This window comes from Equus asinus, chromosome 17 (assembly GCF_041296235.1).
Source record: "Equus asinus isolate D_3611 breed Donkey chromosome 17, EquAss-T2T_v2, whole genome shotgun sequence".
Classification (NCBI taxonomy): Eukaryota; Metazoa; Chordata; class Mammalia; order Perissodactyla; family Equidae; genus Equus; species Equus asinus.
This window is the reverse complement of record NC_091806.1, coordinates 48,528,958-48,539,805: the sequence shown is the minus strand read 5'-3', so window position 1 is coordinate 48,539,805 and position 10,848 is coordinate 48,528,958. Positions and strand designations below refer to the sequence as shown.

Genomic DNA, 10,848 nt, shown 5'->3' with positions numbered 1-10,848 from the left:
CCCTGGTGGAGGTTGGTACCTGGGGGGAGGATGGTCTCCAGATGGGAAGCTGGGACCTGGATAGGAGGCTGGTACCCAGGTGAGAGGTTGGTCCCCAGGTGGGAAGTTGGTACCCAGGTGGGAGGCTGGTATTCGGGGGGAGGCTGGTACCTGGGGGGAGGCTGTCACTCAGTCCTGCTGATAGATGCAGCCCTGGGGCTGGCAGGATGGAGGGAGAGGGTGGGGGGATGGCCTGGCTATCAGAGGTAGAAGTGATTATCTTGTGACTGATTAGATTTGGAGGGTGAGGGAGAGCCAGCCTCAGGGCGATGAGGCCAGGAGAGCCATTTCTAAGGGAGGAACACTGAGGGAGGCAAGGTTGGGGGAATGGCTGCTGGACTTGGGGCAGGCAGAGCCATGGGCACATGGAGCTGCCAGGGGGATGCCGGGCACTAGATAGGCCTTTGCTTTGAGTGGGAAGGTTTCGCTGGGCCGGGAGTCAGAGGCACAAGTGCTGGGAGCAGCCGTGTGTGGGCAGAGGAGCCCAATGGGGTGACAGCAACAAGCCAGTGCCCGCATCGGCCGGGCACCCCACTCTCCATGGCCCCGTGAGACCTGTGCCAACTGCACTCTTGAGTGTCCCACGGCCTGTGACACTAGTTCATCACCCCATCTGGAACCCTCCGCTCCTCTCCTTGCTGCGCCATGCCTGGCTCTCCACGCGTTGCTCCTGCCTCTGCCTCCCCTCCTGACTCAGTGGTGCTCCTGGAGCTCTGACGGCCGACTTCTCCCTGGCTCCAGGCTGGACCTCTCCACGTTTCCTTCCAGGGCAGTGCGTTCTTGGTGCTCCTGAGGTCCAGAGCAGCCTCTGTGATTATCCAGTCTTATTTCCTCCTGAGCCTAAATGGAGCCCGGGCTCCCCCACCCCCCGCCCCCACCCCAGACTCGGAACTCGGAGCTCCAGGGGCCATTCCCAGCTCCACAGAGACATCTGCAAGACGAGTCAAATTGCCACACTGTACCCTCCAGGCATGGCTTCTGTTCTACAGAGATGCAAATGGTGCATTAGGATGCAAACAGCCTGAGGTCTCAGATCTCTGGCAAATACCTCCCAATCCTCCCCAGGGGACTCAGGGAACAAAAGAGGGTGCCCATCAACCCTCGGGAGTGCATCGATACTGGGAGGACTTCTGCACCCAGCACTACAACCAGTAATGGCGATTACCAACGGGAGAACTGAAGGTCCGCCCGGGAGCCCATACACTGCCGGGAGCCCAATGGCAGGCATGGCACAGCTGACCTGGCTCCTGTGTCACCTGGACCAAACGGAAGGTGACAGCAGACACTTGGAGGCACGAGGGGTCTCCTGTGGCCTGGGGCACACAAGACTGGGAGCTCAGGGGACAGAAGTCAGGGACAGGAGCCCAGGTACAGACGGAGACCCTTCCTACAAGACCCTCAGCAGCACCAGGGGCCTGGGGCTGGCTTGCCGGGCACAGGAGGATTTCGGGGCCAACCCCAGAGCTGGTCCCACAGCCTCAGCAGTGCCGAGTCGGTTGTGGGTGTGTAGACAGCAGCGGCCGCGAGGCGGCAGTGCAGACCCGCACGCCACTGCCCGAGGCGGCTGAGGCCAGGTCCACCGGCGCAACGTCCCAGGTCCACCCGGGTCCGGTACCGCAGTGGTCCACGAGGGTCGTCAGGAGACCGGGCGCTAGTCCGAGCCACCCCACATCAGACGGCCACCCCATCTGAGGCACCCCCGGCCACCACACGGTTGAAGTTGGGGAGATGGGAGGGAATAATTGGGGGCGATAAGGGACTCCCTGTGCCTGGGATGACCCCAGAGTCGGCTTCGGAGGGAGACCCTTCCCACACGGCCTCCCGCAGTGCAGGGTCCTGGGGGCTGCCTTGCCAAGTGCAGGAGGATTTCTGGGTCTTCCCCCTTGGTCTTGGGCCAACCCCGCCCACCCAGCGCACCCCCTGTATGGTGCCAAGTCAGTTGTGGGTGTGGAGAGAGCAGCGGCCGCGAGGCGGCAGTGCAGACCCACACATGACCGCCCGAAGCCACGCGGTCTTGGGTCTACCCCACAGCGTCCCGGGTCCGCTCGGGTCTGGTACCGCAGTGGTCCACGTGGGTCATCAGGGAGATGAGGTGCTTGTCTGAGCCACCCCAGGAGCATGTCGGGCCACATGGCAGCCCCACAGCCACGGATCCCCTTCTGAGGCTGTCAGCGTGGTGCTGTGGGACCCACATCAAGTCTCCAGACACGATGACGGTCAGGAGTGCCGCCAAAACCTGGGACTTTGTGCACCCAGCCCAGAGCACTGACCTCACCAAGGACAGCTGCCCCAAACTGGGCCCTTAATTAAGCCAGTAACTGCCTCCAAGGGGAACACTCAGAGTTCCTCAGATCCTAAGCGGCAGGCATTAACATTTCCATTCAATTCAGGTGTTTGAGATGCTAAAGCTCTGGGCGCGCCGCCTCTCGGTCCTGCTACAGGTGGTCCTGCTGGTTGTCCGAGCGCAGCCACCGATGTGGGGTGCTGCAGACACCCCAGTGTCCTGGGAGATTGTGAAAGGATGGGGATCCCGACAGGGTGAGCGTGCTGTGTGACTGGGGTCCAGCTCCCCGCACTGTGCTCTGGGCTCATCACGAGTGCGTGGAGGGGCATCTCCCAACCAGAGCGCCCTGGGTCTGCCCTGGAGCCCATGCACTGCTGGGAGTGGAATCCCAGCCGCGCCCCAGGACCACGGCCCGTTTCCCCAATGCCAGGGAAACGAGACGGGATACTTGAGAACTGAGGGGTCCCGCGTCTTGGGGTGTGGAGGACGTGATGGGGAGCCTGGGTGATGGAGAGCCAAGCTTGAGAGGAAACCCATCACACGAGACCTCCAGCAGCACAAGGTCCTGGGGCTGACTTGCTGGGCACAGGAGGATTTCGGGGCCCTCCTCCTTGCATGGGGTGCGAACCCCCGAGCTGGTCCCACTGCCTCAGCGGTGCCAAGTTGGTTGTGGGTGTGTAGACAGCAGCGGCCGCGAGGCGGCAGTGCAGACCCACACACCACCGCCCCAGGCGGCTGAGGCCAGGTCTGCCGTCGCGACCGCCTGGGTCCGGTACCGCAGTGGTCCACGAGGGTTGTCAGGGAGACCGGGTGCTAATCCGAGCCACCCCACCTCAGACGGCCACCCCATCTGAGGCACCCCCGGTTGCCACATGGTTGAAGTTGGGGAGATGGGAGGGAATACTTGGGGAAGATAAGAGACACCCTGCCCCCGGCCCCCCGTGCCTGGGATGACCCAGAGTCGTCTTTGGAGGGAGACCCTTCCCACACGGCCTCCCGCAGTGCAGGGTCCTGGGGGCTGCCTTGCCAAGTGCAGGAGGATTTCTGGGTCTTCCCCCTTGGTCTTGGGCCGACCCCGCCCACCCAGCGCACCCCCTGTATGGTGCCAAGTCAGTTGTGGGTGTGGAGAGAGCAGCGGCCGCGAGGCGGCAGTGCAGACCCACACATGACCGCCCGAAGCCACGCGGTCTTGGGTCTACCCCACAGCGTCCCGGGTCCGCCCGGGTCTGGTACCGCAGTGGTCCACGTGGGTCATCAGGGAGATGAGGTGCTTGTCTGAGCCACCCCAGGAGCATGTCGGGCCACATGGCAGCCCCACAGCCATGGATCCCCTTCTGAGGCTGTCAGCGTGGTGCTGTGGGACCCACATCAAGTCTCCAGACACGATGACGGTCATGAGTGCCGCCAAAACCTGGGACTTTGTGCACCCAGCCCAGAGCACGGACCTCACCAAGGACAGCTGCCCCAAACTGGGCCCTTAATTAAGCCAGTAACTGCCTCCAAGGGGAACACTCAGAGTTCCTCAGATCCTAAGCGGCAGGCATTAACATTTCCATTCAATTCAGGTGTTTGAGATGCTAAAGCTCTGGGCGCGCCGCCTCTCGGTCCTGCTACAGGTGGTCCTGCTGGTTGTCCGAGCGCAGCCACCGATGTGGGGTGCTGCAGACACCCCAGTGTCCTGGGAGATTGTGAAAGGATGGGGATCCCGACAGGGTGAGCGTGCTGTGTGACTGGGGTCCAGCTCCCCGCACTGTGCTCTGGGCTCATCACGAGTGCGTGGAGGGGCATCTCCCAACCAGAGCGCCCTGGGTCTGCCCTGGAGCCCATGCACTGCTGGGAGTGGAATCCCAGCCGCGCCCCAGGACCACGGCCCGTTTCCCCAATGCCAGGGAAACGAGACGGGATACTTGAGAACTGAGGGGTCCCGCGTCTTGGGGTGTGGAGGACGTGATGGGGAGCCTGGGTGATGGAGAGCCAAGCTTGAGAGGAAACCCATCACACGAGACCTCCAGCAGCACAAGGTCCTGGGGCTGACTTGCTGGGCACAGGAGGATTTCGGGGCCCTCCTCCTTGCATGGGGTGCGAACCCCCGAGCTGGTCCCACTGCCTCAGCGGTGCCGAGTCAGTTGTGGGTGTGTGGACAGCAGCGGCCGCGAGGCGGCAGTGCAGACCCACACGCCACCGCCCCAGGCAGCTGAGGCCAAGTCCGCCCGCACAATGTCCCAGGTCCGCCCGGGTCCGGTACCGCAGTGGTCCACGAGGGTCGTCAGGAAGACCGGGCGCTAGTTCGAACCACCCCACCTCAGACGGCCACCCCATCTGAGGCACCCCCCGGTCGCCACACGGCTGAAGTTGGGGAGATGGGAGGGAATACTTGGGGGCGATGAGGGACCCCCCCGTGCCTGGGATGACCCAGAGTCGGCTTCGGAGGGAGACCCTTCCCACACGGCCTCCCGCAGCGCAGGGTCCTGGGGGCTGCATTGCCGAGTGCAGGAAGATTTCTGGAGTCTTCTTTCTTTGTCTTGGGCGGACCGCCTGTGTGGCGCCGTCAGTTGTGGGTGTGGAGACAGCGGTGTCCGCGAGGTGGCAGTGCCAACTCAGGCTTCTCCATCCGCAGGAGGCTAAAGTCGGGGTCTGCTTAGGGCTAACTGCGGGGGTCTGCCCCATCCTAACTTGAGGGTCCACCTAAGGCAAGGTCTTGGGTTGCCCCACAGTCAATCTGGAAGTTCATCCATGACAAAGGCTGGGGTGTCGGGTTTGGCAGGCGGGCACCCAGCACTTCATGGTAGGGTCCACGGGAACAGAGGGTCTGCCCCGAGGTCCCCCCTGAGTGCAGTGAAGCCTGGTGAGCTCCAGGTCCCTTGCCTAGGTGCGTCCCCCCATGGTGCCAACACCCGAGATTTGGAGAGTGAACCCTGTGGACTGCAGGGCCCCAACACCCACCATAAGATGAAAGTTGTCACCAGAGGGACAGGATGGCCAAGGGTGGCTGGGGGGACTTGAGGCTCATGTCTTTGTTCTGTTCCTGAATCGGCAGCACCCCAGGCGGGTGGGTGTGTGGGCTGGCGGGGACAGAGCTATGAAGCTGCCTGGCTCAACGCCAGGGTGCGCCTGCGAGCGCAGAGCACAAAGGGTGAGAGCTGCGTCCAGAGAGGGGAACACAGAGGCGAGGGGACCCGCGGCGCCCCAACCACAATGGGAGACGGCCCTGTAGAAGCCACTGTGGCTGCAGCAGTCACCATCAACCAGACGGCTGCCCACTCTGGCCCACTGAGACCCCTGGGTGCTTCCCTCGGCCCCACCTGAGCCCTGACACCCCCCACCCACACACCCCACGCGACTGCTCCCCATGAACTCCCGGACCCTAGGGGCACGGGTGGTCTCAGCCACGCTGGTGGCAGAAAGTGGCTGAGTCCCGCCTGAGCCCCCGGGGGCCCCAGTCAGGATCCCCACTCTGGGCTGAGTGCATGCCCAGTGCTGGCTGTATGGGGAGCGGGAAGCGTGATCTGTGCTGAGGGGACCCGACTGTCTTGACCTGGGGGGAGGGGGAACGTTTGGGACGATGCCAGGCCCTGACTATGGGATGCCAAAGGAGGGGAAGGGAGAAGGCCGTCTTTGGAGAATTCTGGACGGGGGGTTGAGGAAGTGTGCTGGACCTTCCCAGTTGGAGGTGGGCCTTGCAGTGTCCCCCCACCCCCAGCACGGTCCCAGCTCCCATTGGCTGGCAGAATAGGGCGGGAATTCTGGGCGGGGCCACCCCAGTTAGAAAAAGCCCGGGTTAGGGCCGGGAGCAGGGAGCGGGTGGGGGGAGGTGGGGAGATGGGGGGGTCTGGGGGAAACTGGGGAGGAGGGGGAGCCGAGGGGTAACCAGGGAAGCGTGGGGTACGGGGGCAACCAGGGGAAGATGGGGCTGGGGTACAGGGAAGCTTGCATGGGCCAAGGATCACCTTGGAAACCCGGAGTCTGGCAGGAGCGACGAGGGGCTGAGGGGCTGGCTTGGGCAGGGTTGGCAGGCACCTGGGAGCGTGGCGGGAGTGTGGCGTGGGCTCCCAGGTGTCCGGGAGGAAGGGTGACATCGGCATGGGTGTGACGGGCCAAGCTGGGTGTGCAGAGGAAAGAAGGGGGAGCCAGACATTCATCCCGGTCAATTTTGGTTTTCAGGACGTGGCGGCTGGTGGACGAGGGGGAGCTGGAGAGGGGTTCGCCCCCGGGCCTGGGGCAGTGGAGGTGTAGCTGCAACCGTGGGCAGGTGAGTCCTCTTCTCCTCTCTGGGCCTTGCTTCGCTGGCCTTCTGCAAGAAGGAGGTTTGGGGAGCAAGGACTGGTGAGGAGAAGCGGCTGACCTCCCGACAGAAGGGCGGGAAGAAAGCAGGGTGGTTAGAACAGGTGACATCGTCTCGGGGGGAGCTGAGACTGAGCAGGCTGGGGGGGCTGTGGGCCCGTCCCAGGTGGAAAGAGCATTTCAGGAGGGCAGGACGGAAGATGAGGTGGGGCTGCCAGCAAGGGAAGTGCAAAGGCCACCACCTCCAGGGAGGTGACAGGTGGCCGCAGGGATCCAGCACGTGTGGGGCGTTCCAGGCCCGGGTCGGACAGGACGAGAAGGGGGATTCAGGATACAAAGGGTCCCCAGCCGCTACCACATCTCACCCACCGCAATTCATTTAGTAGCAGGTACAGGAGCGGCTCTGGCACGGGCCTCCCAGGCCCGTGCCAGAGCCTTGAGGGCCGGAGAGCGGGAAAGAAGGTGCAGTGCGCGGGGAACCCGCGGCAGGACGTCACCCGGAGGGAGTTGCGGCCGCAGGTACAGGGCTCCGGAGTGATTTCGGCAGCAAGGAGGCTGCTGGGGGCCCAGCCTGCGGACGCGCCGTTCCCACGCGGCACTGCGGCCCAGGGGCTGGCGCGGAGAGGGCCCACAGTGCACTCAGTGACACTGTATGCCTTCACCGCTCAGCCCCTGGGACTGGCACGGCAGACAGGACAGCACCCAGGGGGGTCAAGGGCGCTGGCGAGACCAGACTAGGCAAGACGGGCGGGGTGGAGTGAGTGCGATTTCTGGGGGGAGGAGGTTGGGGCGCAGGCAGGGGTGAGGAGCGAGCGGGGCCTGGACTCCGGAGCCCGCGGCCAAGGCGGGCCTGTGCGGGCGGCGATGGAGCAGTGATCGGTGCCTCTGCACTCGGACTGGAGGCGAGGGTGAGTGTCCAGCCCACCAGCCCTCCTGACCCCCACTTGCTGCCTCTGCCCCCTCAGCCAACGCCTGTCCATTTTCTCCACAGCCAGGTCTCCAGTGGGGGTGGATGTGCCCGCCAGCCACCGAAGGCGGGTGCCAGGATGTGCTCAGAAAGACATGACATGGTCCGGTGTGACGGTGAGGATGGATGTGACGGTATCCAGCCTTCCTGGTAAGTGCAGGTACAGGGCGCGGCCCCCCAGGCCACCCAGTGCACCTGGCCTCACTCATGACCAGCCTTTCTCCCATAGAACATCTTCGGCTGGCCCCAGGGGTGCTGCGACACCCGGCAGGTCTCTGTTCCTTTACTTTCCTGAAGGAGTCAACACACTACTGCTGCTCTCTGGACCCCAAGAACCCTCAAGATGACAAGGTGAGATGCCCCCCCTGCTGCACATGGGGTGGTGGGCACGGGGCCAAGGAGCTGGGGCGCTCACTCTCTCCCGACCCACAGAAATGGTGCTACCCAGCTCATGCCTGGGCCTTGGAACCCGGACTTCTTCAAGTCCCTCTAGCTCTGACTCAAGAATATGCTGCATTCTGGAACCACTACACTACTTGACTCAGGAATCAGCTCTGGAAGGTGAGCGTGGGCACCTCTTCCAGAAGCTTCCCCAACCCCGCCCGTCCTGCCCCCACTTACATGTCCTGTTGCCCCCTGCAGGTTAAGCTAAAGGAACCAGATGGACCTGCCGCCAACACCACCGGAAGTGAGCAGCACCCACGGCTGCCCCACCCCCACCTGGGGACTCGTCTTCGTCTTCATGGCCACCCCTGCGGGGCTGGAGACCACCGCCAGCCCCCCACGCCCCTCACCACCATCTGCCTCCTCTCCCTGCTCTTCTTCATCCTTTCCTTTTGAATTTTCACTTCTTTTTCTTCTCTGTCCTTTGCTCAGGAGACTCAGAGCATCCGTGACTCTGTTTCCCCCGTCCCCCTGAATTCAATTTGCACTAAGTCATTTGCACTGGTTGGGGTTACGGACCCGCCTTGAGTCTCTGAGCGAGTATGCAAGAAAACTGCCGAGTGTGCTGGGCCTCCTTCGGCCTGTGCCGCGCCCTCGCCCCCCTGTCGTCCATCTCAATCTGGGGGTGACTGGGTGCGGCCGCGTGTGTGAGGCCCCGCCCTCCCCTCGCCTAGTCTGGAAGCTCCGACCATCTGGAGCAAACCTTGAAGCATTCCATTGTCCTTCTCGCTTTGCGCCCCCCCTCACCAGGGCTCCACCAGGAGTCCTGGACTCATCAATAAATACAGTTACAGCAATTTGTCTCTGGAATTGAGTTCTTTGCCTGGGGGGTGATCGGGGAGGGTGGAGGGACATGAAAAGGGCATATGGGACAGGGAAGGGACATGAGGGATGACAAGGGGCTATAGGATGGGGAGGACATATGGAGTGGGGTAAGGCCCACATGGAGACCGGGAGGGGGACTGTGGGACCCCAGAGTCCTTGCAAGGAGAAGTGGGGGTGGGGGTGGGGAGGTGGGGGGTGGGGGGAATGGCAAAGGGAGTCCTCAGCCATGAGAGCTCGGGCCATGAGAGCTCAGGCACCACAGAAGTCTCCCCAAAGTCTGTCCAGCCACCCAAAGTACTTCCTGGACAACACCCCTAGGCACCCCTGAGCCCTTGGCCCAGACCCAGCAGGCCTGGTGTGGGGGATCAGCCTGTGGAATCATCCTAGGGGGGCGGGCTTGAAATGCAGGAGCGACACGCAGCCCAGGCCAGGCAGCAGCGCTGGGGGCAGGGCCAGCCACACCACCGAGGACACCGGGGAGCCCATGGCCCCCGGCCACTGTCATCAACAGCCTTGCTATTGCAAAGCGCTCCTGTGGGCCTCAAACTCAGGGGGTCTAGAGACGTCCCCTTCCCATACACACTCTGCTGTGGTGAGAGCTGGGGGTACGCACAGAGGGCAGCAAGGAAGAGACGCAAGAGAGTCTACTTGGCTGCCGTGAGGGGCGTGGGGAGGGGTGCCCAGCAGGGGTGAGCTTCCCAATAGGCAGGTGAGAGTGGAGCAGAGGTGAAAGGGGGTAAGGGGGATAGAAAGGGGTGAGGCAGGAGGGGGATGGAGGTGGTGGGGGGCGAGGACCATGATGGGTGAAGAGGTGAGGGAGGCGGGGAAATGAGGAGATGGGGGGTGAAGGGGCTGAAGGGAGGACACAGGATGGAGGGGGGCAAGGGTACACAAGAGTGAGAAGGTGAGGGGAACCGGGGGGACGGGGGGCCCCATGGTCAGAGTCTTGCCGCTGAAGCCCCCAGGACCGTGTCCTACAGGCGCCTGGCCTTGGGTTTGCTCCCGGGTACAAGCGCAGTCCCCATGTGGGATCGTGGTTGGCGTCCCCATACAAGACAGCAGCCAAGTGGCCTCGGTGTCTCTGAACCCCCAGCCCCTGGCCCCCTAGCTCCTTGGAGACTGGCTGTGCAGATGCTGGGAACATGAGGGAGCAGCTCTTGGAAATAAGGCTGGGATCCTGGCCCTTCCCAGTGCTCAGAGCAGCCAGGAAACGCAGGAAATGCCTGGCCTGCTGATGAAGACCAGAGAGCAGAGGCCTGGAGACTCGCCCCTGCGCCGGGGCCTTCCCCACGCCCCGGCCCGCGTGGACTCCCTGCCCTGACTCCGGGCCCACAGTGCGACGCCGTCCCCACAGCCTCACCTCCTGTGGACTCCCCACTGTCCCCCTGTGTCTGGGCTCCCCTCTGGGTCCTCCACCCCTCCTGACAGTACAGAGGACATGGGACTTCCGGTGCTACAATGGGGACAGTCCTGGCTAGCTGGGTGGGTGGGCACCACAGCATGCAGTTAGGCTAAGGTGTTTTCCCAAGACTGGGCAGATGGCACCCCTGGGTCCCCTGAGAGCCTCCTGCCATCTCCTGGAGCTCCCACAGTCGGTGGGCAGCGCACATGGGCAGGCCGCATCCATCTCCAGGCCGCCGGCTGGTTTGACTCACCCAAGTGGGTTTTGCCGGTGGGATGAAGGAACCCATCCATTAGGTGTCAAGAGTCAGGTCTATAAACGGCCTTTATTATAAACATCCGTGTCTGCGGGAGCTTTGCAAAGCTGGGCCTCGGAAGATGAAAGGCCGGCTTCCCGGGGGGTGGCTGGATGGCCATGTGGGTACCGCAGGTGGCCAGAGGGGCTCTGAGGGCAGCCAGGGCGTGGGGGTGGAAGGAGGGAGAGAAGACTCTGGAGGCATCTTCTGGGGAGCACAGAAGACCCCGCCCACTTCCACAGGCATCAGGGCCCAGTAAAGGGTGGGTAACGCTTCTTGGGACCCCCAAGGTCAGTGGGGCCAGGTCCTCG

General features: G+C 63.4%; 1 long non-coding RNA gene across 1 annotated transcript; it reads left to right on the top strand.

The window, feature by feature from the left end:
- The first annotated feature begins 6,208 nt into the window (after window positions 1-6,208).
- Window positions 6,209-8,812, top strand: LOC123278030 (uncharacterized). Its single transcript, XR_006515280.2, has 5 exons — window positions 6,209-7,512; window positions 7,596-7,721; window positions 7,801-7,922; window positions 8,004-8,132; window positions 8,214-8,812. It is a non-coding gene; the product is annotated as an uncharacterized lncRNA (long non-coding RNA).
- Window positions 8,813-10,848: the final 2,036 nt, after the last annotated feature.